At 42.7% G+C, this 7,907-nt stretch overlaps 1 non-coding gene across 1 annotated transcript; it reads right to left on the bottom strand.

Moving 5' to 3' along the window:
- Positions 1 to 2,249: 2,249 nt before the first annotated feature.
- On the bottom strand, positions 2,250 to 2,322 carry Trnaa-cgc (transfer RNA alanine (anticodon CGC)). The gene has a single exon. It is a non-coding gene; the product is annotated as a tRNA-Ala (tRNA).
- Positions 2,323 to 7,907: the final 5,585 nt, after the last annotated feature.

Here is a 7,907-nt window from a genome sequence, read left to right as displayed (position 1 = left end):
GCACAGATGGTGCAAAAGCTATGACGGGTCCTACAGTCGGAGCAATAACGAAAATAAAAGAACACGCCAAGAATTGCAGCAGTAGTCATTGTGCTATCCACAGATACACTTTAGCTACGAAACAAATGCCTGTTTCGTTCAAGAAAGTTTTAGACGAATCCATTCAAATCATTAACTACATAAAATCAAGGCCGTTGAAGTCAAGACTTTTCACAATACTGTGTGAATATATGGGAAGCCTTCATCGTTCCCTGTTTCTCCACACAGAAGTGAGGTGGTTCTCACGTGGGAATGCACTCTGTCGGTTGTACGAATTAAGATTGGAAGTCTTAGCTTTCCTTTTGGAGCATGACACCAAATTAGCAGACCTTATTAATGACGAAAATTGGCAGTGTATACTTGCCTATTTGTCAGATATTTTCTCCAAAATGAATGAAATGAATATTTCACTCCAAGGGCAAAGTGAAACAAAGGTCACTGCTATCGACAAAGTTCGAGCATTCAAGAGGAAAATCAATTTTTGGGCAGAGAGTGTGGTGGAGGGGGAGGTCACGTGTTTTCCTCTTCTAAAGGAGTTTTTGAAAAACAAAATATTGGCGCTTGGGAAGAATTTGTATCATCAAATCCTGGAACATCTCCAAAGCTTGATGTCATTGTTGGAGCATTATTTCCCAACAGCTGAAGATGAGAAGCTGCAGAAATACGAATGGGTGGTCAACCCATTCACTGTATCCAAAAAACCGAACATTCTATCATCAAAAGAATATAAGTTGTTGATAGAAGTTGCCACAGACCCTACCTTGAAATCAAGTTTTGACATTGATGGTTACTCACACTTTTGGATCTGTCTGGATAACAAGAAATACTACTACCCCCTTGTTGAAAAGGCAAAACGTGTACTTCTTCCATTTGCCACAACATACATGTGTGAATCTGGATTATCGATCTATACTGCCCACAAAACTAAGTACTGAAGCTGTCTAGATGCGGAATCAGACATCCGTCTCCAGTTGTCAAGAATTGAACCCAACTTCTCAAAACTGTGCCAGCAGAAGCACTCTCAACCATCACATTAGGATTCCATTATTATTCCTACAGACTCATCTATAGTAAATAAGAAAGCATTTTTCTTCGTAGATGCTCAGTGAACGTACCTGAACTATAACTCTGTAGGAATTTTGTTTCTGTCTTCTACCATTTACAAAATAATTATTAACTGAATTTTGTTGGATTGATATTTTTGTTACGAAAATTAAAATGATCTCTAATGCTAATTTCTTTTCTTTATAATATATTCTGTCCTCTCAGTTAAAAATATGGGCTGCCTATACTTCAATTGCAACGGCCTTGCCGCAAGGGATACACCGGTTCCCGTGAGATCACCGAAGTTAAGCGCTGTCGGGCGTGGCCGGCACTTGGTCGGGTGACCATCCAGCCGCCATGCGCTGTTGCCATTTTTCGGGGTGCACTCAGGCTCGTGATGCCAATTGAGGAGCTACTCGACCGAACAGTAGCGGCTCCGGTCAAAGAAAACCATCATAACGACCGGGAGAGCGGTGTGGCTCTGAGCACTATGGGACTCAACTGCTGAGGTCATAAGTCCCCTAGAACTTAGAACTACTTAAACCTAACTAACCTAAGGAGAACACACACATTCATGCCCGAGGCAGAATTCGAACCCGCGACCGTAGCGGTCGCGCGGTTCCAGACTGTAGCGCCAGAACCGCTCGGCCACCAGCGGCCGGCAGAGAGCGGTGTGCTGACCACACGACCCTCCTCTCCGCATCCTCAACTGAGGATGACACGGCGGTCGGATGGTCCCGATGGGCCACTTGTGGCCTGAAGACGTAGTGCTATACGTCAATTACAATTACTTGCTATTACTCTGACACTATATTGTGGCAACTGGCTGCGAGCATAAACAAATGAGGACTTTCCACGTGCCACCTTGTAAAAGATAAACCTCTTCTGCCAGAATTGTTTTCTTTGAGAAAAAAAGTCTTACGTTCTGTGAAATGCTTTGTCTTCTTATATAGAAATAAGAGTGTCTGTTTGTTTGTTTTCCTAATTTGTTTACAGGTGGTGGTGGTTAGTGTTTAACGTCCCGTCGACAACGAGGTCATTAGAGACGGAGCGCAGGCTCGGGTTAGGGAAGGATTGGGAAGGAAATCGGCCGTGCCCTTTCAAAGGAACCATCCCGGCATTTGCCTGAAACGATTTAGGGAAATCACGGAAAACCTAAATCAGGATGGCCGGAGACGGGATTGAACCGTCGTCCTCCCGAATGCGAGTCCAGTGTGCTAACCACTGCACCACCTCGCTCGGTTAATTTATTTACAGTCGAGGCTGACTGCCACAATATAGTGTCCAAGTGGTAGTTGATGTTGTCAGCTGTGGCCAAACTATTGCCACACCACCTACCAGTTGCCAGCTACCATCTGACAGACAGTACACTGTTGCAAGGCCGCCTGCTAGCTGCCGGCTATGGACTGACAGCTGCCGTTCAGTAGATACGCAAAGACGTAAAAATAACTAGACTTTGGGCACGAAAAATGATTGTGGAACTGGAAAACGGCTTTATAAAAGCAGATTTTCAGAATCGATTTTGAAGTGGTTACCTGACAAACCAAAACCGGAACTGGGACATCGGCTTACAAAATCCGGTTTTGGAAACGCATGTAAACTGGGTGAATGTAATCCCAGACATTGCACAACAGATGTCACAATAGCCCTTCAAAGGCAACTCCTTGGCCTCTTTTCTTTCGAGTTATGTTTGTATCCCGAATCATGGGTCTGCCTCTTTTCTTCACAGCCGCACGCAATGGCCGCGCGGTCTAGGGCGCCATGTCGCTGTGGATTGCGCGGCCGCTCCCACCGGACGTTCAAGTCCTCCCTCGGGCGTGTGTGTGTGTGTGTGTGTGTGTTTTGTCCTTAGCGGAAGTTAAACTTAGGTTAATAGTGTCTAAGACTAGGGACTGATGACCTCAGCAGTTAAGTCCCATGCACTTTACATACACTTGAACATTTTTCTTCAGATTTCACGAAAAACCACACACACAAAACACACACACACACAACTCTTACGAAATATGCATGCTCCTTACACAACAGTAGCCAAACAGTGGAAGTGAACAGACCAAAAGCGGCAGCTTGTCAACAGCGAACAGTTTGGATGTGACGTTGATTGCTCTTGGAGGAAGGCAGCTCCAACGTGTGAAATGTAAATTACCAAGTAATTTTAATCAGGCTATAGTGTGTTGAACAAAGGGAGTAAATCCACTAGTAAGTGTCTGGATACAGTGGGGATTCAATTTACTGTGCTCTTGACTGACTTGGGGTCCGCCATGGATTTTCGTCTGAAGAAGGGGTCCGCCAGCTGGAAAGGATGGGAAGCCCAGTTCTAGACTATTCAATTTCTTCCATCCCTCCCTTCTGGGTGCTAAAGTTTTTTTGTCAGGCAGTGTTCTATGCTTCGTCACAGTTTTTCATCCGTCACAACGTAGGTTATCCTGTTATATTTGCATTTTTACGCCATTCACGTTTATAAATTTGGCAAAGTATTTTAAGAAGGAGCTGACATGATGCCAAAGACATTTGTTAGTATGTTTTATTTCGGCCAATGGACATGTAGATGGAGCATTCTATGAGGCTCGTGTGAATGGTAGATCACAATGTATAGGTTGTCATAATCTCTCTTTCCAAATATTTATCCTGACTGGCAGGGTCTGCTGTTACGGTTAACTGGATTAAGGGGTTGCCAGATGCCCTTCCTATCTCATCCCATACCACCCAAGGGACGGAATGTGTGTACCCCAGCTGTCTGCATCTTGTGTAATCCATGGAATAGTGTGAACGTGTTGCAAATGTCTGCGAGTCGTGTAACTGGGACGGAACGTGGGTTCAAATGGCTCTGAGCACTATGGGACTTAACTTCTGTGGTCATCAGTCCCCTAGAACTTAGAACTACTTAAACCTAACTAACCTAAGGACATCACACACATCCATGTCCGAGGCAGGATTCGAACCTGCGACTGTAGCGGTTGCGCGGTTCCAGACTGTAGCGCCTAGAACCGCTCGGCCACTCCGGCCGGCTGGAACGTGGGGACCAACCCGGTATTCACCTAGTGGGATGTGGAAAACCGCCTAAAAACCACATCCAGGCTGACCGGCACACCAGCCCTCGTCGTTAGTCCAACGGGCGGATTCGATCCCGTGCCGGCGCGCCTACCCGAGTCCAGCAAGCAGTGCGGGTCATATAGGTTGCCATAATATAAGTATAAATAAATATGGTAGACACCCTCCTAGATGTACAAACAATATTAGAGAACGACATTCGAAAGGATGAGTAATGATAACAGTACATATGTAGCATGCACATCTGCTGCACATGTCGGAGGTCACTAGCCGCTATTACTGGAAGAAATCACTCTAGTTTTCGCTTTAAGTAAACTGGGAAATTCTGGGTATGGATTGACAGATGGCGTTTAGAAACTCGGTCCTCCATAATATCAGTCCTGTGTCCTAATCATCGTAGCTACGCGATCGAGGGAAATTCTTATGAAAGAGTGCCCGCTGTACAAAAGCCACAAATCGAAACAAAAATACACAAATAGGCAGATATTAATAGAAACGTGTATGCCAAAGGAGGATGGACGTGTGAAAGTTTCAAACAAGTACTGCAGCAAAATGTTATCGAAATACACCTCCGAAATACTAAGAAATCTCAGTTATTTCCAGATGGAGATAACACATGAACCAAACCACACTGTAACAATGTTAGAGTGTGGTTTCAAAAAATACAAAAAAAGTAGAAAAAAACAAGAAGTATGACTTTTCAACTACTCCCTTGGCGGGTTACTGTAAAACAGACCGCGTGGAGTGGCTGCGTGGTTATAGGCGCCATATCATGAATCGCCCCCCCCCCCCCCCCCCTCGGAGGTACGAGTCCTCCCGCGGACATGGGTGCGTGTGTTGTCCTTAGCGTAAGTTAGTTTAAGTAGTGTGTAAGTCTAGGGACCGATGATCTCAGCAGTTTGGTTCCATAGGAATTCAAACACATTTGAACATTTTGTAAAACTGATTGGTATAATAATTAATGATAGGGATTTCGCAAGCCAGTTATCACTGATGGAACTCAGCAAAGAACCGTGCCTGATGAAGGTCCTGTCAGGTTCTACACAGCATTTGCAACGGTAACTTGATTTAATCCCAACCGTAGTTTACTACAAACAACATGAGCATAGAACTTTTCCTATGTTAATGGAAAAGTACACCGGTTAAATCCATCGACAAAAGCAATTGCAGCATTATTCTTCGGAACTATTCGCTTGCAGCACTCATCTCCATTTGTAGCAGACTTCTAGAATATATTCCCAGACCAAACACAAATACATTCATGGGATATGGTGACGTTCACATTCGCTACCGTCACGGATCCCGTACACAATGCTCTTACGAAGGTGTTGAGAAATTTCAAAAGTTACCTTATACGCTTGTCGATGATGATCTCCTTAGAGACAGCGGCATAAGAGGAAAATGACGTGGCCGTTCGTGCTGTCTCCAAGTGGAAGCTTCCAAGGGGAGTAAGTGAGGCAAGGAGACCGAAGTTGTTCAAGAATATTTTCCAAATTATATGGGAGTAGAAATCAATGAGGGAGCATTAGTACTTGTGGGATTGATACTTAGGAATATCTTTACACTGAGAACATATTTTTAGTCATCATTAGAAGCAGGGGATACAGTAACACGAGGCAGTTCACCTATTCGGTGTTTTTCACTTGACACTGGAACTCTTTTTCAGAGCTAGAATGTCGAGGCTGAAATTTCAAATTTCATACTAATTTCCTTGTTTACTTTATATTTGCTTTTTTTTCAGGTACTTAGCCACAGCTTCGAAACGAAATACAGCCTTATGTATAGCCTGTTGCTATACTACTGCTCGCTGTAATGTGAATATAAGACACAAATTTTTCCGTTAAGTCCCTTCCTAACGGGCCTCATATTTCACCCATGGCCCACCTTAATAAGAACTATATCACCATGTAAGACTGCACTCGTCTCTGGAGTAGAGTACTTAATCTTTCATGCACCCCCAGATAATCTCGAAAAGCTTGACATAAATGCATAGCTCGCTGCCCCAGTTCTTTAAATGAATCAACGAGACTGTCGTACACTTGACTTCTGAGATGACTCCAGACCAAAAAAAAAAATCCTAAGGACTCAGATAACGCAATCTTGGAAACCAAGCTAAAGGCCCTGATCGACCTATTTATCTTGGATGATGTTGGCACATTAGATATCTTCTCACATCCACATCAAAATGTCTGTTGCCCTATCAGGCATGTCCCACATTCCCCAACCTTATATCATGTTTGAAATTTGAACCTAATTACGTGAGAGTTTATATTTCAAACACATTTATACTCACTAGGACAGTATTCCACAGTGTAATCAGTGGCGGCTCACAAACACATATTCGCAATGCTCTCAAGGACGGCTCGTTTGCCGACTCAGGTTTACTGGAATGTTTTGTCTCTACTATCGTATGCTATTATCATTTTCAGTTCTCGCTGTTAACTGTGATACATCCTGCTTAAACGGGGTTTCGCAGGAGGAATGATCAGTATTCAGGTATATAACAGGAACGAGGATTCGAAGTAAAAAGTCTAGTAGACATGGTCCTACAATACATACCTTACTAGATATGAGCACTTTCTCATCTTCGTTAGTGTGAATCACAACTCTTCTACTCGGTAAGTGTCATAACTCTTAAGGTATGTATTTTAGATGTCATGTTTACTATACTTTCTGTTCTTGTTTTCGTCCTTGTTATCTCCTCCCAAAACATGAAAAGCAAAGACCTTGCAGAGATTTGTTTAACAGTATTGAAGATGAGGTGCTCGTTGCTCTTAAAGTGTACATTTAAGAGCCCAAGTTGATTAGACCTTTTGCTTAGAATGTTCCTTCCTGTCATATCCCTGAATATTGACCATTCGCACTGGGAAAGCCAGTATGCGTCTATTTTTGAAATGGCAGCCAACAGCTCAGTCACGATTGTAATGACATTAACAACAACAACAAATTAAAGCCTAGTTTTCTGTCCTTCTTCCCTTTCTGAAGAAATTTCTCACTGTTGTTTGTATACCGTAGCGAATTTCTATCAGCTTTATTTATTTTATTTTCGGTAGGTTGAAATGAATGCTTCTGTCTAATAGAGGAGCTGATTTTCGCTCTCTTAAGAAATCTTGTCAGATCTAAAAATTACGTAAACCATGCATCTTCACTAGCAAAAAATTCATTTTTTCTAAGCAATATATTTGTAATTTCTATTCACGTTGGAAGATTTTTACCCTCTGTTCTACACTCCAGTGAATGCTAAGTTGGACGTTCTTGAAAGAACATAGAAATTTTAATTAACGTATGCCGCTGGGACAGGTCTATTTATTAGGTAGCTTTCACAGTCTTCTGCTTATGCATCAGGTCTCACATAGTATTTTGTCACGTAGTTTAATGAATATTTTGGAAACATAAACTTCTGTTGTCTAGGAATCACATCCTACACTGTGGAAGCCATCTTTGAATGGAATTGGCTTACTTTTTACAAGACGAGCAATGTACATGGACTGTATTGTGGTATCCTCTGTACAATAAAGACACATTATTATTCTTGGAATGTAGACAACATTCCTGCCTCCAGTTAATTGTATCCACGGTATATCTTCACTTGGCTATTTATCAAAGACTTTATTATGAAGTTGAACGCCACTGTCTACGGTTCGGAAGTGAACACATTTTTCCAGTGCTCGCAGAATCACTGGTATAGTGATGTTATATAATCGGAGGTGGCCTTGGAGCTTTAAGTTGCAACTTTATTCTTACTAATATTTGTAGTTCTGCCTGAAATATGC

Source organism: Schistocerca nitens, chromosome 3, assembly GCF_023898315.1.
Source record: "Schistocerca nitens isolate TAMUIC-IGC-003100 chromosome 3, iqSchNite1.1, whole genome shotgun sequence".
Lineage (NCBI taxonomy): Eukaryota > Metazoa > Arthropoda > Insecta > Orthoptera > Acrididae > Schistocerca > Schistocerca nitens.
This window is presented reverse-complemented; position numbering and strand designations above follow the sequence as displayed.